This window comes from Manis javanica, chromosome 4 (assembly GCF_040802235.1).
Source record: "Manis javanica isolate MJ-LG chromosome 4, MJ_LKY, whole genome shotgun sequence".
In the NCBI taxonomy this organism is placed as follows: domain Eukaryota; kingdom Metazoa; phylum Chordata; class Mammalia; order Pholidota; family Manidae; genus Manis; species Manis javanica.
Genome location: NC_133159.1, coordinates 175,285,698 through 175,308,585, shown reverse-complemented (window position 1 = coordinate 175,308,585; position 22,888 = coordinate 175,285,698). Strand labels below are relative to the sequence as shown.

General features: G+C 45.4%; 1 long non-coding RNA gene across 1 annotated transcript in view; it reads left to right on the top strand.

Annotated features, from left to right (window-relative positions):
- The first annotated feature begins 6,151 nt into the window (after positions 1-6,151).
- LOC140849195 (uncharacterized) overlaps positions 6,152-22,888 on the top strand; it is a 77,718-nt gene continuing 60,981 nt past the window's right edge. The window contains exons 1-2 of the long non-coding RNA XR_012130860.1: positions 6,152-6,468; positions 18,338-18,540. This is a non-coding gene — a long non-coding RNA (uncharacterized lncRNA). The remainder of the gene's footprint in view (positions 6,469-18,337; positions 18,541-22,888) is intronic.

Here is a 22,888-nt window from a genome sequence, read left to right as displayed (position 1 = left end):
TCCAAATATCGCTCAGGTGTTTGCCAAAGGGACAAATGAAGACTGCCAGGACCTTCCCTTCACTTGAGTGGACACACCTGCCTAAATGTTCCGTGAAGCTATTCCATTTGCCTCCCTCTGGGCAACAGTTAATGACGGCACCACACGAGGAGAAACTACAGTGACCGTAAGACCGTACTCTGCTGCAGGAGGGGGAAGTGGAGTCAGAGAGAAGGATCAGGTGGTACCCACTGTTTGGACTCTTCTCGGAGGCAATCTGTCTTGCCTTTTGGCCTGAGTAATAATCCCTAAGGAAAGGCTGGATGGGGGGCCTTTGAAGACTTTCTGCCCGAGCTAGGGCACTTCTTGTTTTATTTCATGTTGCTACTTTGTCCTTTTCACTACAAGACATAGACTTGCCAGAAAAAAATACCCAATGATTTCCAATCCCATCTCAGAAGATAGAAATGTGCTGACATCTAAGCAGAAGAGGGGTTACCGAGACATAAGAAAACACTTCGTTAGGGTCTGTGATGGTGGGTCAGTCAGGGTTGCCTGTGTTGTATCAGTCAGGGCTGTTATGGTGTGGTAACAAACAACCCCTGAATATTACTAAACCTTTAAGTGTAAACTAAAACTCAACGCAGAAACAAATGTTTATCATATTAGTATGAAGCTAACATCCTTGTAGTTAGGAAATGGAGCTTAGACTGCCACCCCAGAAGTCCCTTCACATGCCCTGTCCCCCTTTCCCTCCAAAACAAACCACTTTGTTCACTTGTACAGTAATAACCCCCAAATCTTACTGGATCAAAACAGTTAAGGTGTATTTCTTATTCATACTATGTCTCTATTGTCAGAAGCTGGGGTCACCATTGTTTTCTTATTCTGGGACTCACACTGACAGAACTTTCTGGAACATAACCAGTGAGCACAGCAGAGGGAATGGTTCATTCTGGGGAGATGCACATTGGTTCACTGTTTAAAAATCTCCTATTCAGGTTAGATATTCAAGACTGAAAGAGACCACTGCCCAGGATGGGGTAGGAGAAAGGATCAGGGGACTTGAATGGTCTGAGTTGCTCTAACCCCAGGTGTAAACACAGAGCTGTGGACCACCTTTGGAAGCACCTTGGAGCCTTGTACTTTCTACTCCACGGCCTATTCGTTTGGGGTAGGGGACAGAGAAGGGAAGGGGAGGTGAGACCTCCCAAGGCTAAATCTCTTTGGGGTTTCTGTTTTGTTATCACTTCAGGATGTTGATCTTTTCCCCCTTTTTTGGATGGCAAGAAAGTGATTCATGTTCAGGGGAGGCATCCCATCCCCTCTCACTGACAGCAAAACTGTCAAAAAGCCCATCCCTATAAAAACCAACCTGGCAAAGGAGACCAAGCCTCCGTATGGAAAATCAAAGTAAGGGATCTGGCAGGGAGTCGCAAAGATGGTTTGAATCAGAGGCAGAGACAGCCCGTGGATATTGGGGTGGGGGCTTTGAGGGGCTGTCTGCACCCTCGTGCCAAGATGGCTGGGAAGCTGGGCCAGTGAGTTTCCATTCACTGGGGAGGGCCGCCCTGTCTGCACTGGAAGCCAGATCATGGCAGGTCTCTGGTTTAAATTCGGCTCCTCCGAGGGTCCTCACAGCTAATTGGGAAGGAGCCGGACTGTGTTTTCTTTCCTGCTTAATAACAAGGGGAATTGCTTACAGCTCTGGACTTTATTAGGGGGAAATTGGACATTGTTTGGTTGGGCAGAGGCTCCGTCCAGGGAGCTAATCTCTCACACCTGTTTGGCTTTGTTAAGAAGCCAAGGGGCCCCAGCCTGATTGCTCTGGGTTACTGCAGGGCCTGATACAGGGGGAAGAAAGGAAGGAACAAGAGAGAGGATGAGGATTTGCCTTCTCACTCCTAATTCTAACAATCTACTGCTAAAGAGGATGCAAATGCTAGTGACAGTTAATAAATATGATATTTACGTCTGGAGTAGATCTGTCCAGCAGCATCAATTCCCTAAATACTTACTGGGCATCTGCTGTCTGCAAGGCCCTGTCCTGTCCTGTCCTGTCCTAGCAACAAACACGATAGGCAGCCTTTCTGCCCTTTGGGGATTTGCATACTGGTCATCCCAAGAAACGACTGGAACATCTCTCATGGTTCCAAGAAGCCAGGTCACTGGGGGAAAGGGGTTTCTCTAGGAACTGTTGCTGGCTCTTTGCCTGTGCCTTTTTTTTCACCAGAGTCACTGCCAACATTACAGGCTGTTTCACAAGCCCAGGGAAACTTGCCCTTTATCCTTTGGGGGAAGCTTTACGCTCACCGTGCTGCTAGAGTGATGGTCAATGGAACCTAAGAGTATACAGGTGGGCATATACGTCTGTGGGAGAAGGGAACGTCCCTCATCCTGTAGCAGGGACACAAACCTGGGGCCTGTTGATTACTAGCCACACATGTTCCTTCTTCTTGTTCCACGGCCACTGGCAGAGGAGAAGGCCACCAATTCTTGCTCCACCAACTGGAGCAAGACACCAGTTGAAGAGCTGGGGAACTAATAAAAGGGCCCAGACTCATCTGGATAGAGCACCGAGTTTCCTGCATGGTGATCAATACCTCCATCTGTTGACCTGAGACATCTGGGTTTGAATCTTAGCCCCTTCCAACTATAATGACTGGGGCCAACTGTGAGGCCTTGGCCAGGAAAGGGGAGGTCGTGGACCCAGCAGCCAGGCCCCCAGTGGACATGCAACCTCAAAGATACTGGAACCTCTGTTCCAGGGCATGCTGAGAATCTGAACTGGGGGATGGTGGGAGGCTCCTTCCACATCCCAGTGGGAAATGGCTGGGAACTTCCTCTCTGAAGTAGACCAGGGCAGGCACTGGACCCTGCCCTTCTGCGTGCCTATGTCATACGGTTGATGACAAGCCCCTTTTCCTTGTCTGCAGAACCCAGGTGCTGCTCCAGGTGGTAGGCACTGGTCAGGGGCAGGTCCAGAGCATTGGGGATAAGAAGCAGGGGGCCAAGAACCCATCCCAGAAAGCCTAGCAGGAAGTGGGAGGCAGGACCAGATGCAAGTAGAGGCTGCAAGGTCCCAGGGGTGCTCCGTTTGACTTTACTTACAAAACACAGATTCAAAGATAAAATTATTAAGAATTTTAAGACGGCATCTGTAGAGCGCTACACCCCAGGCATGGTCCCATGGGTGATTACCCTGATTGCACACCCAGGAAGCCAGCCTTGCCCTCAGCGTTACCACTTACAAGCAGTCAAATCTTGAGAATCTTATTTAACCTCTTTCAGCGTGAATTTCTTCATCAACAAAGTTGAGCTGAGAGTACCTATTGCAAAAGGCTGTTGTAAAACATTTAAAATGATAATCCATTTGAAGTGCGCAGGGCAATGCCTGGCAGTTAACAAGCACTGTTTTCTCCACTAGCTTTTCCATGTTGTCCTTCTGTGACCAGTAGCAAGAGATTCCAAGTATCTAGCCAAGTTTCAGGAGGTGAACCGCAGTATAGAACAGGGGACCCTCTGCTCCCCAAAACATACCCACAACACTCACGCAGACACAGATACACACACACACACACACACACACACCCTTGTTCACCTACGTATACTACGTATACTTCTGTTTGACTATATCATCCTGTAACCCATTAAGACTACCCCTTTTCCTCAGAGGCAGTCACGGTATTGGACAGCGGTGTGCTGGTAAAATTTAACAATCAACTGTCTGAAGCAAATATGTTCGTGTTTCTACATATACATAAGCAATTATAAATCCTATTGATATGAAGGATGCAGAGCACACAATTTGCAAATAATTATAAAATAAGCAATACCCTTTATTGTAAATTCCATATAGCTAATTGATTCTCAAGAAAACGTTTCACTGGCTATTCTTTTGCAGATAATGAAAGAGTATAATTCCAATCTAAATGCTGGTAGATATCTTCATTTTTGTTAGGGAATAAGACGAAAGAATGAAGATGTATTTGTAACCCCCCTTCTTAGTTGGTGATGTCACTGATTTCTTCACAGAGTCACAGAATAGTTTTTGAAAACTGTGAGAATCTGAGAAAAAATTATATATATTTGGCTACTTACAATGTAACAACTATGCCTTTATGTTTAATCTGCATTATTAATATTTTCTTCATTACTTGCTTAAGTCTAGGCAATTATGGAACCATAAATCCAACCCTGATTTGTAGCATCTTTAGATTTCCATGGGGTTAATGTTCCTCCCTGTAACCAATTTTAAGCTAAAAATCTGACATCATGGAACACAGAGTAGAGAAGAAATGGCCATAGTCATGGTTATCCAGCATTTCCCCCATACAGACGACACAATCTCCCCAGAGACAGTCCTGGTTCTCATGCAGCTTATAGTCAGTCTTCTTGAGGTAAATGGGCTCAAGAGCACAGATAATAGTAAGACACTGTCAGATAGGATGTGATAAGCTTATGTACCTTTGTTTTTAACCTAATTTATTTAATTGCAAGTTTATAGGGTTTCATGTTTAATAGTGGCTGTGTTTAACTGCGGGCTTGCAAAACTCTTATAAATTTAACGATCGGCCCCGTGAATGGGGATGAGCTGGCCCCAGCACACCCCCGCGTGTTTGTCTTTCCCTTCCTTGTGAATCTGCCATTTTTCAACATTCACCAGGAGTGATTTAGTACTTAAATGTGGTACGGAATGGGGATTCAGAGACACAGTCTTGGTTCTCATGCAGCTTACAGTCTTCTTGAAAAACACATCAATGAAGCTGTGATTTAGAGCTGTTTTCAAAGTGTGTGCTTATTTTTTTAACTATGAAATAGAAAACCCGGTTTGGAGCGCAAGTGCGTATCTGTCCCGTTCTTATTTCCCTGTTACCTTCTAGGCCTGGAACCTTCTGTCCGTGCTCTCCAGTTTTCTGGCTAAAAATTCTTTCTTACTGAAGAACTTTGGCTGAGGACCACGGAGCTAAGGACCATGAGGTGTTGTCTCCAAGGGGTCCTCTCTGCCTATCCCCCGTGTGGCACCCTTCCGAAGAGAGGTCCCCTAAGCACTGTGTGCTTCGCTGAGGCTGCAGTGATTCAACCCTTTCCTTTATCATCGGAGCTTCCTCCTAAGACCTCCACCCATTTCATGGGCAGGTATGAATCCTGGATCCCAAGCAGAAATACATACACGAATCAAAACTTTGAAATGCCCACTTACCCTTTGCTAAGAACAAAATAGAGTTCATGTTGTAAGGGCTTCCTCATTTTGTAGAATCCCCTCAAGTCAGGGACTTTCCAGGTCATGGCTCCACCTCTGTTTATGTGAGCTGGTGTAAGGCTCTGAGAGTATTGGTCACTTTGCCCAGAAATGGATAGGTGCGCACACACACACACACACACACACACACACACACACACACAGGGAGAAAGGCTCTCTTCACATATGAGCAGAGCTTGGCCATCAAAGGGCCAGCAGTGAGTCCTCTGTCATCATTCGTAATAGCTCCTGAAATGACTTGGAAAACTTTAATTATGTTCCTGCCTCGTTTTCAGCTTTGTTATCTTTTCAACTCCTGGCGGGGTGGGGGAATGGCTCACCCTGCAGCCTGGGCTTTTTCTAAAGAGCCTTTGTCTCTCTGCCCAGGTATTAAGTTGGTGACGCAACAACCATAGGTACATTCGGTTCACTTTTCTACCCCACCCCCCTCTCCGCACCGTGCTGGGGCTGAATGTGGGCCTGTGTTCTCCTGGTCCCTGGCCTCAGCCCTGCACAGGGCACTGAAAGAGAATGGGCCACAGGAATGCACCCAGAACAGAGCCAAATTGTTCAACTGCATGAAGAAGAAAGAAAAAACGGAGGGGGGGCGGTGGTTGGGAGAAGAAGAAAAGCTTCCCTTGTTAGCTCAATTTCTCTGGAGATATTTGGAGGATCACACAGCAATTTTTTTAGTGGGGGGCTTGGGGGGGGAGCAAAACTCAGAGAGTCGGGTTTGATGGGCACAGTGGCCCATACAGAAAGGTGACATTTGAGAGAACAATTGCTAGGTTGTTCGGCCACATTTGTGGCTATGAATGAAGCTTAAGAAAGCTGTCTTTGGATCGCTGCTAATAGTCATCTTCATCCTCCCTCCTTGCTCTCTCTCTTTCTCGGTTCCCTTATGAAATAAGGGCACACAGGTAATAAACAAAGCACTATAAAAGATCGGATCGAGGTATTCTGTGGGCTCAGTCAATGTCGAGCGCAAGTGTTCCGCACACAAGCGCTGTGCTTTCTGCTGCAAAAGCGGGTCAGAGGCCGGGGAATAGTGGTGGGGTTAGGCTAGGCCCCCTGCAGCCCTGCAGCAACCCTGCTGAATTTATCAGGGCCAAGTCGTTGGGCAGCTAAGCCACGCCTGAGGACTCAGGGACAGGGGCAACACGGTGGGGTAGAGACCCTCGGACTGTGCTCATGTGGATTTTGGATTTTGACCTGACTTTCTCTGTCAATTCTCATGCCAGACCCAGGTGAGTAGCTGCCTGAGTTAAAAAGCTGTTGTTCAGTCAACTCTGACTTTTCCCCCCAACTTTGACAGATGACTCAGTTGTGCTTATTTCTTCTCTTCTTGCCCCAGTTTAGGGGCTGGTGGCTTCCTATAACCTCCTTGCAGAATCCTCTCTGGCCGCCTGCTGCGTGAGAGGCAGGCCAGACTCTGCAAAGGAATTGTGTTGATGTGTAGGAATGAGCTAGGTGAGCTCATCTGATCTGTGGGGATGGTCGGCACTGGGTGGACAGAGACAGGCGTGAGTGACTCTTCACCTGACAGGCAAGCTTTCTGGCCATGAGCCTCCTCATTCCTGGCTGAGCCTCTATCTTGTGCCTTTGCCCCGCTATAATTCTTCTTTGCTTCCAATTTGCAAGCTTCATCATCAGTGCATAAGGAAACCCTTGGTGCTGTCTGGTTTCACAGACAACGAGTGAGTGGTGGGCACCTGCTGTTGATTTGGTTTCCTCCCGAGAGTTGGTACCTAATGCCGTTGTCTAGAAAGTTCAGCCACACGCAGGTGCTGGTGAGCTGGGCTCCTACAGGCCAGGTGTCTGGGCTGACAAGTAGCTAAAACGAAACCCCTTGGTTTTGGGGCTCTTGTGTTTTATTGGAGCCTAGCACCTCCTGGGCTGCTGTTTGTCTTTCTCCTGGATCTCAATCACATCACGAAAGCATCTAGGAATAGGCCTGGATGAAATTATATCTGTTTTGCAGAGAGGAGTATAAGGTTGGAATGGGTTCGTGTCTGTGCTTGTGTGGGGCAGACACACCGTATAGTGACAGGAGGGCTAGACAAAGGCTCGAAGACCCCTGTGTTGCATGGTATGGACAGGTTAATTATATGAGGCACTGAACTCCCAGGGATCCTAAGGAAAAAAGCTGTTCTAGCAGCTGTGTATTCATGTGAGTGTTTTCACCAGTGAGTGATACCAAATAGTGGTTCGGTATGACCCTCTGCAAGATTGGATGGTCTGATGTTTATGCGATATGCTTAGCTTCAGGATTTCAGCTACTTGCCAAATGACCTGTTCACTATTATTATTTATTTTTAACCTCCCATTTTTGTGAGTCAACTGTGAAACGGATTCAATCAGAGGTTTCAATTATCTTCCAATTGTTGGAAGGAAGTCTTTCTGGAATTTAACTAAAACCTAGACTTCCCATATGAGAAAGACTGTGTATGTGTGTGTGTGTGTGTGTGTGTGTGTGTGTGTGTGTGTGTATTAGAACGTACACTGTGAAAGTGGCATAAAAACTGGTATATTCCTTATTCTGTTCCGGTGCATGTACGTTAGATCCTTCAACTGACGCTTTTCGGATAGGCTGCCGCATGCATGAGACACAAGGCAGAACACAGCTGAGGCGTGGTATGAATTCGTAGGACCCGGGTTCTATTTAGTGCCTCATAAATGCATTTCATAGACATGTGCAAAGTTTAATATTCCTAGATCTTCTCAATAATGAATAAAGGGTACTTGAAAGCTTCCAAATTTACCACCACATAGAAAATTTCCTCTTCATTTGTTCCTTGAGGCTTTTTTTCTGCGCCTGTTTTCCAAAACGGAACTTGATTTCTCTGGAAATAGCAGGGCTTTTAATATGTCTGCTCTGAGAGAAACATACCAAATACCTGGTTTTAGCCTGAGCCAGGAACATAGTGGGGATTCGGTAACTATTTGAAGAATGAAGGAGTGATTGCTAGTTCCCTGAACTGTACCTAATGAGTCCCTCTGTATCTGTGTATACACATATGGACTCTCTTGAGCAGAATATTCACAGCGTAATTGGACTTGCTGTCTTTGGTCTCAGTTGACAAATTCTTTTCTCAATGTCTCACTTAATTTGTCCATAACTTAAATTCAGTCCATCATCCTATTGCTTGGCTATTATGTAAATATATCACCAACCTTTCTATCCTTCAGATTTCTTTGTTTATCTCCCATTACCATCTATGTTTAATCATTATGTATCATGGGTTTTATTTGTGTCTATTGTAGATCAATATAGGCTGCATAAGAGTTCATTTTCTCTGAGACTCCAGTCTGAAATATGTATGGAGTGTAAGTATGTGTGTAGCAAGTCCTGAAACAGAATTTAAGTTCCTTTCCCGATACTTGCTCGCAACTCCTAATAGTGACTAGAGTGGCCAGTGGAAGGGCAGGGCAGGGGTCAAAGACTGATATTCATGGCAGGTGAGGAGTGGAGACAGCACATCACAGCGGGAGGGTTCTACACGTAAGCCTAAGCACAAGGTGCCCCCACAGCTGGGTTCTAATAAGCCTTTGCTCAAACAACGTTGGGCAAAGCAATTGCCAACAGTGCCGGACCCTGGACACCTATCTGCCTTTCAAGATTGATGCAGACATGGGGACCCAGGGCTCAGACACCTGCTACTGACTGCTTCGTTCTTTGCTCATTGGCCTTGTGGGTAAGGGCGGCATTAAGTGCCGGCCCAGCAGCCTTCATGAGCAAAACGCAGGAGAACCCAGTCTTATGTTGGGGCTTTAAGAGACTCTGAGGTGTTTTGGTGCTCGGGAGGGTTGGAGAGCAGGTTGGCTTATAGCCATTCCTGTTGGTAATAATCACAGTAATCTTTTCAAGGGAGGTTTTGTGTGTGTGCGTGTTCCCCCTTTCCTTCATCCCCAGGTCAGAGAACAGTAGGGGAACTGTGGTTCAGCAGCGCAGCCTGCGGCGGGAGGCAGCATGTGCCTTCAGGTGGGTGAGGGCTGCGATGGGTGAGGATGCCCACGGGCATAGGCCACACCCGGTGAAGGAGCCCTGGCCTCAGCACTGCCACTCTGGCCGCATTGTGGGGAAACATGTCCCGTGTGGAGCCATGTGAAGAGCAGCTATTTAGGGGCTGTCAGATCCAGTGTGCCCTTTGGGTGAGTGCAATTCTTGCCGATAGCCAAGGAGAAGAGGAAGGGTGTGCGTGCAAGCATGCACTCATGAGTGTGTGTGTGTAAGGGGGTGGCAAGCACTGAGAAAAGAAAAGAATTTGTCAACTGAGTCCAAAGACAGCTAGCCCAATTACTCTGTGTTTATCTTTAATATCAAAGTCAAGTTGTCAGCTCTGCGAGGAGTTAAAATAACCTACAAGAGTAGGCTAGGATGAGGATGTGCCCTCTGGTGTAGAAAGTGCTATTTCAATGTTCCCTGGCGATGAGGATTCTCCTTCTAATTTAGGAAGTAAGTGCTCAGCAAATACTTGTGCCTAGAAGGTCAGATCAAGAAGCTCAAGGGATATAATACCCAAAGGGCAGGTAAACCTCACGGTACCTCTGTCACTGTAGATGCTGATTTCCTGCATGTCCCCTCCCCCAAATGGGGCACATGATCCCATTAAACATCCTGTACCTACCAATTCCTCTTAGTGAATTTCCACAGGCTAGTGCTCTTGGTAGGCACTGTGAAAGCAGAGGTGCTGCCAACATATCAGTTTGGGTAAATGCAGAGAGTTCGAATTCTCCTTGGCCTCCCCGCCCCAGGTTTCCCTGGTGCCCACTTCGGGGGTGTCGCACACCCTGTTAAGCAGCTGCTGGACTCAGCAACAAGGAAGCCAGTGTGGCTGGTAGATGGAGCATGCTGTTGGTGTGATTTGGCAGGAGGTTGCACGCTGGCACCAAAGGGCGGTGCAAACTAGAGGAGGCGAGGATGTTTCCACAGGGCGGGGGCGGGGGTTGCACCCAGGGGAGGGAGGGTGGTAAAGCTGGCAACCTAACTGCCACCAGCAGTTGATGCCCTGGGGGAGCGGCTGATCTGAATTACACTGAGGTCCAAGCAAAGAGTTTCTCCCCTCTCAGACTCCAGGAGTTCTCCAGCCTGCGTTTCCCAACTCCCCACGAACATTTCCAAATTAAAAAAAAAAAAACACGTGTGGAAAAATACAGTAAAACTGACAGCGCCTTCCTGGTTTCCGACAGCTCTGTTTTGACTTCACAGATTCTCCAAACTGGAGCCCCTGAGTAGCTGGCTTAATTTGTCACCTGGAGTTATTGACCGTTTCCCCGCCTTTCTTGGTGGGTGTCCTTCTGGCTGCCCACCCTGGGCTGGCTCGGGGACCTGTTAATCCTGTGCCCTTTCTCCTGGCCTTATGGCTCCCCCTGAAGAGCCCAGTTTCTCTCCTGGAGTTGAATTTGAATTCACATCACTGTCAGGTCCCGGTGGGTTTTGGCAAGTAGTGGCTGAAACAGAAGAGGAATGGGAAAGGGTAGGAGAGATTGACCCCTGGGCCAGCTCCCATGTGGTCCAGAGCCTTCTACACAAGTCCCACTGTTTGGTATGTTCCTCTTGGTTAAGGGTCAAAAGGCAGAGGAAGGTTCCTTCTAGAACTGGGATGATATAGGAGACAGTCAACAGGGGAGTAGAAACAGAGTTAATCTCATATTTTATTGTCAGCAGAGTCAGTCTTTGGGACAGATGGCTTGGCCCCTTGGCATCTTGTCTCTCCTCCCACCATCCCTCTGGTACCTTCATTTTGTCACCTGGCTGCTCAGGAGCTTCCTGTGTGACCCCATCTACCCAGACCAATGCCTATTGTTCTCTCTTCCCTCAAAAGCTCCATGTCCCCAATCCATTCTCCTTGGAGCCTTGTACTTTTTGGCCATGCAATATGAAGAGGAGAAATGAGTCGAAGTTCTTGAACTCGTTGGGGGCTACTGGTTGAATGCATTATTCAAAAAGAGTACATGGCAAAACTAAGTTGTCTTTTAGAAACAATCTTAACTTGGATTAAAAAGTCAGTTTTATTTTTGTAAAATGTCAATTTCACTCTTTTAAAAGGGATGGTAAATTTGCATGACGTATGATTCAAAATAGACACATGCATGCGGTGATGCTTTCTGCAGCAACTCTGGTCCAGTCCTCTTCTGGAGGCAGCACAAATTACTAGAGTGTGGCTTGTTCTTCCACACTTACTTTATGCATGCATTAGCAACGATATAATCTCTACCTCTTTTTAGTTTTAATAAATGTTTTATTTTAGACAAGTTTCAAATGCAAAGAAAAGTGGGAGAGATACTACGGAGTTCCTATACGCAGTGACCCACTTTTCCTCTTTTATTCACATCTTGTCATGGTGTACTTTACACACCAAAGGAGCCCACATTAGTACATTACTCTTAACCAAATTCCATATTTGATCAGATTTTACTGGTTTGATCCCAATGTCCCTTTTCTGTTCTAGGATCTCATCCAGGACACCACCTTACATTGTCATCCTGTTTGGCATTCTCTAGGTTCTCACAGTTTCCCAGACTACTTGTTTTGATGACCTTGACAGTTTTTAGAAGGGCTGCTCAAGAATTTTGTAGATGCTTGTCAGTTTGAGTCTTGCCTTTTTTTTTTAACAATGTATTTTAAGAGATTGTTCCATGTCAGTATTTAAAGAACTCTACATTCATTATAAATTTATTCTATAGATATATTAATACTATAACTGATTTAACTAGTCCCCTTGTAATGGGCATTTAGGTTGGTTCAACGGTTTGGCCTTGTAAACACAGCCGAAATAAAAACCTGGTATATCTGGTATATACGTTCAGGTATATCTGCTGTAGAAATTCCAGAAAGTCAACCTGCTCTTAAAGAGAAAGGTATCTGTAATTTCTCAAACTATTGCCATAGTGCCCTCCTTAGACGATGAACCAGTTTATACTCCACCAATAATGTCTCATCAAAATTCTGCAGTGGAAATTCAAGTTGGAGGAGGAAGTATTTTTAAACTGGAAGGCCGTTTGATGCTTTTGCAAATATCCTAAAATCACAGCACAGTCGGAAAAACTAAAGGAAACCCAATTTTTTGGAGTGACCTATCCTGTGAGCTAACTTAATGAGTTAGAGCCCAGACTTCACCTGTCCCCTGCCTGGCTCCTTAGCTAGGCGGCCGTTCATGCCCATCCCCTGTGTGCTCTTGAAACCTTCCTATCTTTGCATAGAACATTCTTCTTCCTTTCAAGACTCTCACCTTCTTCCCCAATTATCCATGTGCCCATTGAAAGCTCTCACCTTGGTTAGGCCCATCCTCTGTTATTTTAGCACAGATGCACTCCATTTGCCTTCTATTTGTTTGCACCTGTGTGCTGAGAGGCTCAGGCTTTTAAGTCATCGCTATGCTGAAGAATAATTTTGCCAGAATATTGTGAATATTCTGGGCTAGGATGCTGTGTCTTCTCCTCCTCGCATCATTCCTCAAAGGCTCCTGGACTGCAGTGTGAAACGACGCCATGTTGTTAGTAGTGCTGCTGACGAAACCTCTTCTCCATCCCCTCCATCCCCTGCTGCCCAAAAGAGCCACGTGGGAGGAAGCCACTGCTGTGAAGGTGTCTGCCTGTCCTTGGGCTTGCGGTACCCCCACTCTTTCCTCCGAATAACATGAGAGGGACAAATATTTTCTCTGTGGCTAAGTGATAATTTCCCAGAAGTAGTGAGAAATGGCTAAAAAGGTCACTAGTGAGATCCGAAATTACCTAGAAATGTTGCAGATTACTGAAGGCTTAACTCTGGGCCACCACAGGCTTCATGGATGGTGAGGACGGTGGCTTCTCTGATGTGCCGGCATGAGGCTGCTGTGAATTTATTTATTGCAGCTGTGTTAGCCGCCGACTGCGAAGGCTGTGCCTGCTCGGACTTACACTAGGCTCCTTTTGGTGCAAATCCAAGTCGAGGTAGAAATAGTCTGCTCTCAGCTAGGCTGTCTTTTGGCTAAGTCTGGTCACCCAGCCTTCCTAAGCGCAGAGCCTGGGGAAGGCCAGAGTCTTGCATAAGGAGACAGGCTTTCGTATTTGTCTAGTGAGATATGCTCCCTTGCACCTCTACTGCCTGACCCCTGCCTTACACATTTTTATTGACATGGTTTTTATTCCATTTGGTTCTCATGTATTCAATCTATTTAAATTATGGGATTTTAGAATTGGAAGGCATCTTGGAACCCAAGGAAGAGAAGCCCGGAAAGGTGAGGTCTCTCTTGAGATTGCAGAGCATTAAAGAATGGTCAGCTCAGGGGGCACTCTAACAGCCATGAGCTACTTTCTTTCTGTCACACTCCCTTATGTGTCAAGTGTCCACAAATAATAATACTAATGATAATGATAGCTCACTACTTTCCATGAGCCTAGGACACAGTAAAGACTTTATCCATATATTTCCTTATAACAACTCTGAGGCAGACAACTATGAATTTTCCCATTTAGCAGATGAGAACATTGAGCAAATAGTGATTATGTTACTTGCCCAAGATCACACGACTAATAATGGGTGAAGCCAGCCAGGGCAATCAGATGGCAGGGTGTGCTTTTCTGTACGACATTACTTAGCACATGGAATGGATAGTATTAGGTCTTGCAGAGAGGATATGGCAGAAGCAATCTTGGCCCTTTAGTGTTGCCATTCTAGTTGAGGGTGCGATAAAATACAGAACACCCAGTTACATTTGCATTCTGAATAAACAGTGAATATTCTTTAGTATACTTATGCTAAAACTATTTGTTCTTTTTCTAAAATTAATATTTAACTGGACACTATATTTCCAATAGAAAGCAAATTTTGTTTTTGAGGATAAGTATATCCAAATATTGCCTGAGACATAATTTTCCTAAAAAAACATATCTGTGGTTGATCTGAAGTTCAGATTTAACTGAGCATCCTTCCTGCATTTTCATTTACCAAATCTGGCAACTACATGGAGAGCCCTTGGAAAGCATTGAGAAGCTGATGCTGGTATAGTATATGCTATACATCCTTTCTTCTCCCACCAGGTTATCTTCTCCCCTCCTTCCTTCTCGTCTCCCATGCTTCCTGTTGGGCCCCTGTGCCCACTGCATGCACTCCATCCGGAATCCACAGCCTTGAGATCCCGCAGCAAGTTCTGGGGCTGTCCCAGGCTGGCCCGCAGCAGCGTGCAGGCGTTTTTCCTTCTGCCTGGGTGCCCAGTCCTGGGGTGCGTCCTGTAGCTCCCAAGGCCTCCTGTCTCCTCCACCAACATGCTTCCTCTTGGCTCTGCCTGATTGCTCTGTCCAACCCTCCACCCCACCCCAGACGTATGTTTCACTTAGGTGTCCACCCCGCCCAGTGGCGTGCACTGCTCTGCATCAGGTCACTGTGTGTTCGTTAGTATCCACCTAAGTCACAGAGCCCGAAGGCAAGAGGCAGCCAAGCAGCCTGGCTGCTTCCTCGTCCTCTGTCTGAGATAGGGTTTCACGGGAGTTGGGGTGAGCTGTTGGGGTGGGGTGGGCGGGTGCTCTGGGCACACTAGTGAACAGTCACTGCCTGTGTACTCTCTGGGAAGGGGGCGTTTCACTGGCTATTTTAAGGCCAGACTGGTGAATGTTGGGTTCCCCTTCGTTTACCTAGGCTCTCAATATTTTCCCTGGCATGCTCGGAGGTGGTCACAGAATGTGGGAAACCAGGCAAGGGAAAAAATTAATGCTCTGTGATGGTGCCCCTGGTAGTTGCTGCTAAGTTCCATGGAAAAGACGGGGGCTGGGGAGAGTGGGGGTCTCCCTATCTGTGTCTTAGGGTTGTCTCCAAAAGCTTTTAGCTGTATTGGCAACTACTCAACTCTAGAGATGGTGGAAAAAGAAAATTGGCTGCAAACTTGGTCCGAGGCCTGCCTGGTAGCCCCAACCCCACCCGTCCCCACGGAGTGCCTTGCCCACAGTGAATGCCCCTTTATCGTCAGTGAGAGATACTGACTTTTCAAAAATACTGTGTAGGCCTTGTGTCCTGGATGCTTGTGGCATGCAGGCTTTGCTTCCCTTTCAATGCTGTTGGCTTCAAAACCCACCCAGGAACCTGAGAAAAATATCTCCAGTTGGCAGCGCAGGAGGCTGACACCAACCGCATTCTGTTTTTTAGCCCACGGGCCACAAGTTACCTACTGGCCAGTTATTCTAAGGAAAGGAAGCGACTTCAGTGCTGGAACTTATGCAGCAGGCAAATCACAGTTATTTTAAAGTCTTTCACAGAGTGTTCCCTGTATCGCTTAGATTCACATGTGAAGATTTGATTCATCACCTTCCATGAGCTGTAGATGGGCTTTGCAGGAAAGGCCTCTGATGGCCTTCTGCAGGCCTGGCCCTCTTGCTTACCACTATTTCATTAGAGTTGATAGTGGAAATTGAGTCTGAGTGTGGGTCTGAAGTTGGGCATGTGGTGGGTATTGGTCTTGCCCATGGGTCAAGCATTTGTTAAACGTGGACTGTGTACCAGGTACTTGATTGGTTACTGTGCACACATTGGGTCCTCTGACTTTCACAATGACACCATGTGGTAGATGTCATTGGACCAGCTTCACAGATGCCAGGTTAAGGAGCCTGACTACAGCCACCAGACAGGGTCAGCCTGGAATACCTCCAGTGCCATATTTTTCTATATACCAAGTCTCACTAATAGGAAAACCTTTCTCTTGAGCCTTTGTCCATATAATTTTTCCCTCCTCCTGGAAAAAACAGTCATTCTTAAAGTGAAAGATCCACTTGAAGATTTTTCAGCCAATTATCACCTATCTGTACCTGACTTTTGTTCAGATGCCGGTGATACAGTCTCATTACTCTTCAGTCAAATGGAGTAATAAACGTCTCCCCGGGAACTTGTCTTCCTGTCACACCTGGATGGACTCTGGGGACCAGATGATCCCATATATCCTAACTGGTCAGAAGACACAGACTGTTAAACACGGTCTCTGGCTGACTCATATTAGTCTTCAAGACCTCACAGGAAAATTACTCTAGGCTAATAAGAGTGGGTCCAGAGGGTCCATGCAATGAAGCTGTGAACTTTCATTCCTTTTAAAGGTCATGGCCAGCATACAAGCTCTCAGTGCTGCTGCTTTCTGACTTCCTATTTGAGGCCAGCAGTGGGACAGTGTTCAAAGTCCCTGGTTTTGACTAAGTCCAGGCAAAGTCATACTTCTAGTTTCTACTGATTACAAGGCTCCCATCAGGATCCCAGCTGCCACTCTTTCCTCTATCAGTCAGTACCCTCTGCCTTCTGTTGATGTTATTGCTTCTCATTTTGGGGGCTGCTGACTTGTCTTCATTTTGAAAACCCTGATAGCCTCTACAAGGGAAAATCCACAGGCATGGGCCTGTGGTTACACACTCATTATTAATGCAAGTTGTATTCAGTTCTCCACAACCCAGAAGACCACAGGCCTTCTCGTACTAGGCAGATCTTCCTTTCACTTGGAGACAGGAGTTAGTAAATCACAAATACCTAGAAAAAAAAATGTCACATGCCAGTTCTTACTCCGGAAGACATCAAGCCAGCATCACGGAAGGTGAGATGAGGCAGCAGTATCTGCAGAGCCAGTCTCCATCCTGCACCGCCAGACCCTAGAGGCGCCCGTCATTCCTCATCTGTGAACATGTTACCCAACCGTAAACATATTTGCGGGGCAAGTTGGCTGATACTTGCTTTTTACTGATTCCTTTTTCTCCAAACTCTTTTGCCTATGCTTTTGTGTTTTGCAGCAAATGACACTCATTCTGTAATATTTCTAAAGCACCTACTGTGGGCAAAACCCTATGCTTAGTCCTCTGATGGACGTGAATGAGATCAAGTGTAAACAAGGGAGACTCAGTGAGCATGCCTAGAACTAGCCAATAGCTGTGAGACAACAAACATCTGTACAAGCACGATGCTGGCAATGTAGCATAAATATGTGCTTTTGCCAGAATACGCAGATCCCTAAAGCTCATAGAAATGAATTTGAAAACTACAACAACTCCTTCATTCTCAGGTTCATTCAACATACATTTTTTGGAGGTCTTAAATGTCCAAATCTCAGAGTTAAACACTAAGAGGAAAGTGGAATGGAAAATAGATAAGGTTCCTGTCCTCAAGGAGCTTATAATTAGGACATTAGGAGAGATTATAAGTAGCTCTTGTTTATATTTTTATCGTAAAACATGAATATGGAGTCTGTTCCTAGGAAGTACGTGATTTATGAAATACAAACACAGTTGTCAGATTCAAACAGACATCATTCTTTTATAGCCATCCGTAGATTTAAAAAATTTTTTAAATATAAAATAAAAAGTAAGGAAGCTTGACACTGAAAGTGTGTTTTTAAAGAAGCATTTCTCTGTGTTAAGGTCTTCTGTTGACAAGGAATGTTGAATGTGCTGTAATTCATCAGAGAAACCCTCATAGGTGGCTTGGATTCAAGACAGCCTTTGAGAAACTTGAAGGTCACAGAGAGACAGGCCCCAGGAAGGGGAAAAAGCTGTGAGCAGGATACAGAAGGGGACAGAGGCAGTCAGCATGGCGGTGGGTGGGGGGAAGTGGGGATAGAAGGATTCATTTGATGTGACTGCACGAGCAAAGCTATGTGGTCAAGGAGGAGAAGAATGAGGAAGGGAGAAATGTAGGATTTGAGTGCTTTCCTTTTCACGGAGAAAGTAAAATATGCATGAATGCTAAACATAAAAATAGGAGGTGGAAAGAAATTTCATATTTTGAGCTGGCTACTCCCAGACCCCCAGAAATCATTTTTTTTTTCACTTTTCTCTGCTATTAACACTTATCTGGTTGAAAACTTAGAGGAATACTGCACTCTATTCCGTCATCAACACTCACCTCTCAGTTTGTACACTTAACACAAGATGTGCCATGAAAAACATTTGTACCTTTCAAAGAGGGTGATATCAAAACACCTAAAGCAAACACCGTTAGAATATGTAAGAACAATTTGGGCAAAAAACACACTTGCAAACCTAAATAAGCACAAAACCACACACACACACACACACACACACACACACACACACACAAGAAAGAAAAGAAACAGCAAAGGGGGTGGTTTCTGTTGGAAGAGTTCTTCTTGACCATCTCTTTCCTTCTTTCCTCAGGTAAGGGTGGTAGTACCCTTGGCAATCTCCAAGGTGGCTTCGAGAGTCAACTATACCAGTAGCACTCACAGCTGAAAACTTTTTGGCAGTGGAAGAATCTGTAGCATCTCACAAACTCTGAGGCTAAGGAATGTACCTAGTTCCTGAGCAGAACAAAAGGGCAGCCTTTTTTCCTTCCATGAGAAGAGACCACCCCGGAGACAGTAGGTTTCCTATTGGATTGTTATCAAATTCACGGCCTTGACCTTGCCTCCTCTCAGGCTTTCCTTTTGAAAGAATGCAGAACTGCAGCAACCATTTCAAGGATTCAGTGAGAGAGAAGAGCTGTCACTATAGCAGGATGACACTGTTGTCAAGAATCATTTTAATGACAGTCCATCTAATATTTATGGAATAATCACTATATGCCAAATGCTAGAATAGTGATTCTTAACCAGCAGTGATTTTGACCCCCTGGGGACATTTGAAAATGTCTGTTTTTTTATTGTGATGGTGGAGGGAGGGTGGCATGTAGGTGGGGTGCCACTAACATCTAGCCCGTGGCAACTAGCATGCTGTTGAATATCCTAAAATGCATAGGGTGGGCCCCACAGCAAAGAATTTTCCCACCTGAGATGTCAAGTGTTAAGGCTGAGGAATCTTGCAGTAACCTGAGGGTTTTACACATATTTACCCTTCAAAATAACCCTATGAGACACATAATTTTGTTCCCACTTTAAAGATGAGAACACTTTGGCTTAACGTGACGAGCTCCAATGGTTTTGAGGTTTGCACTCTTTCACCTTTCTTTCTGGAGATCTATTTGGTCCTAAGAGAATGGCAGGAAATTGAGATTTATTCCATGGCTGGGAATTGGCTCCTTCAAATGTCAGCATGCAAGTTATTCAGCTCAAGTGGAGCCGACCCCCACCCGACTCTGGGATGAGACTGGCTAACAGCTGGTGACTGGAGAAGGGGAAGAAGATATTATATAATGTCTACAAAAGTAATGAAAAGTTGACTTAACTTCTAAGATAAGCAACCAGTAAGATAGAGAATGAGAATCTACAGTGATTTAAAAATATGTTTTTGAGCGTGGAATCCAGACTGTTCCCCTACAGCCTCTGTTCTTTATTCCTGACCTCTGATAGCCGTGTGGCAAGTACTGCTGGGTAAACAGAGCTCCCGATGCCATGAGACTCAGACAAGAGAGGGAATCTCTGTACTGCAACCTTACACAGATTAGGTCATTGAATTCCAAGAGTGTTGGGTCCTCTGGAAGACAACCTCTGTTTTTCTTTTTTCCCTTTTGATAAATGCCAAGCTCCTTGTCAAAATGTTTATGACTAGAGACAAGAAAATCAGACGTTTCGTTTTGAATCATTTCTCTGCATCTGGCTTGGGTGTTCTGACCACGTCTTCTCTTTCCTCTGCTCTTTTTTTTCTTTCCTCTTTTCCATTTTTTCCACCTTTGTCTCAGTTCTATTTCCATCTTTTCCTCTCTCCTTTTAATATTTCTCATTGTGTATGCAAAACACGAAACAAGGGAATGGAGGCTTGCCAAAATTAGACTGACCATCCGATGAGCTGGGTCAGTGAGGGCAAAGATCTCTTTTGTGTAGCTGGGAGGCAACTTTGAAGTCTTTTGAAAATGAATGAAAACTCCCTGAAAGTTTTTGAAGCATGACCGGTCACAATAGCGTGCAAATCCAAATAATTGTTTACCCTCCCAATTTTCAAAAACGTTCTGCCCTAACTAGCTGTCCGCTTTGTCCCACTGCTGATGCATAGTTAAATATGACTGTTGTTACTTAAATTAACAGGATTCAAAGAAACTCAAAATACAAATCAATTTAACAAATGTTTGTAAGCATGTATTATGGGACATGATGAGTATGATGTAACTAACCCCTGCTCTGGAGGAGCCTTAACATTTTGGTGGGGAAAATGAGTAAATACCTACCCAGTTGTCATATAGGTAGATGTATTAGTTATCTATTCATAAGGAACTACTGAAAACTTAGTGGCTTATGATAATATACATTTATTATTGTACAGTTTCTGTAAGTCATAAATATGGGTATGGTTTAGCTGGGTCCTTTGCGTCAAGTTTTCTCATTGGACTGCAGTCAAAGTCAAGGGTCTGTGGTCTTATCTGAAACTTCAACTAGAGAAAGATTCACTTCTTAACTCACCCATGTGGTTGTTGGAAGGATTCAGGTCCTTGATGGTTCCTTGAGGGTCTCAATTTCTCAGCAGCTCTTGGAGGAAGGCTGCCCTCAGCTCTTTGCCACATGGGCCCCTCTGACATGGCAGCTTGCCATCAAAGTGTGCAAGCTGAGAAGGTAATAGAGTCTACTGACAGAACCAAAGCTACCATCTTACATGAACTAATTTTGGAAGGGACGGCCCATTGCTTTTGGTCATTCAATTGATTCTAAGTGAGGAGGCATTAGGTCTAGCACACACCCAGGAAGAGAGGATTATACAAGGGCTGGAATACCAGGAGAGGGTCACTGGGAAGTGTGTCAGAAAAGGTAAGGGATTGTTATAGAAAGTCTCAAAGAAGCTGTGAATTTGTCAAAGAAGGAGTGGTGTGTAAGAAATCTTACCTTTAAAAGAAATATTTTTCTGATGATAATGATCCTGGACTGTTCTAGAAGGCTTAGGCCACCCAATAATTTGTGGAATAATCCCAGACCTGCAGAATTTGTGACTGGAGCCTTGGTAGCTAACCTCTTACCGTATTATGTCCATAACCATGAAGCAACATGGATGGAGCCTCAACAGTGTTCCAGAGGCCACATTTATGATCCCTCCATTCAGTATCTGTCTCACAGAAAAATTTTGGTAGTTTATTTATTCACTCGTTGTATCTATCAATTAATGCTAGACAGTGAAACTCAAAAATCAATTACATTTTAGGGACTAGACAATGAAACTCAAAAATGAATAAGGTTTACTTTTGAGGGTCTTTCCACAGTCTAGAAAGCTTTATTGGAACATCACCATCCTATTTATTTACATATCATCTATGGTTGCTTTGGCTACAACAGCAGACCTGAGACCATACAGTCCACAAAGCCTAAAATAATTACTATCTGGCCTTTTAAGAGAACGTGCCACTCCTGATGTAGAGAAAGATGGACATGCACACCAGTAATTACTGCGTTGCGATGTGTGATATTCTAGACTTACAGACAAGGGTCCTCAGGAGCACACAGATGTGGGTTCTATTCATAACTGTTTCTGGATTGGTCAGCAAAGGCTTTGTGGAGGTTTCCTTGAGAATAAGTAGGGATTTTCCTAAAATGAGAGGTGTTAAAGAAAAGATTATTCATGACACTTGATAAAGATGATAAGGAAACCTTTATTCGAGAGAGACTGCTACAATGGGGGATTTGTAGTAGGGGAGAGAGATTGGGTTCAAGTTGGGATACAGCAAGGACTGGGAGAGATTTATAGCCAAGGGAGGTGGGGGCAGTTGGTAGAAAATTACTAAGAGGAAACATGAAGAGTAGGTGGGTTCCGGCTGAACCAACATGACAGGATTTTTGCTGATGGCAGGCCAGGGTGATAGGACACCCAGGCAGCAGTTGAGGGATTTGATCAGATGTCAAGGGTGGAGGATCTTTGTGAAACTGCTCCAGCAGGATTCTTGCTAAAACTAGACCCAGTGGCCCAAGGACAGAGGCCAAGGTTTGGCCTTGTCAGAAAGAGGACCCAGAGGAGTCTGACTCAAGTCTGGTCAGAGAAAGACATCGTTCCCTCTCTTTCAAGGCTCCTTAAACTGGTGACAATGGATTCCTTAGAGGGTTGGGGCACCCCTGAAACTGATTGCCAAAGCCTGTATTTATACGCATATGTGCTTTTTACCCCCCAGAGGGGTTCCATCTCTTTCAACAGGTTTCAACAGTTTGGGCAGACATGGTGGCCTGTGCAAAGCCACAGATATGTACAAGAAAAGAAAAAGCTTACAGGTTCAACAGTGAGAATACAATTAGGTTTCTATGGGGTATAGATGGAAAGGAGGCTAAGCAAATGGCCTCCCCAAAGGAGGGATAACTCAGGACCTGGGGGGAGTGGAGGTCTGAGGCGGACTCAGTACAGTTTAAAGGACTCACCAGGGCAAGGATATTGAACAAAACCTTATTAAACAGACTTGGTCTTTGCTCTTAAGAGGCCACACCATCTAATGCGGCTGATGGACAAGCAAAAAGAACCCAGCCACTGTGCAGAGAGGCCGTGGGTTGGCAGTTCATTGTGTTAAAGTTGGAAGAGTTGGCCAGACGTCCACCCTTTAGTCAACCTTTAATCAAATGCTATCCCCTACCCCCCTCCAAACCAAAACAGCACTGACCAAATCAGCCTTTGGCCCCGAGGAAGTCTGGCCAAACAGCAAAAGGCAGGCACAAGACCCAGCTTCCTCTTCAAGAGGGGTCTTGGTTCTTGGTTGTGCTATGACCACATAGAACGACACAGAATCCCCAGTACTTGGGGGGAGAGCTCCTGGGGCCAAGGGGCTGGAGGCTCTGAACTGAGGTGCCAGGCTGGGAGGTAATGATTTTCATG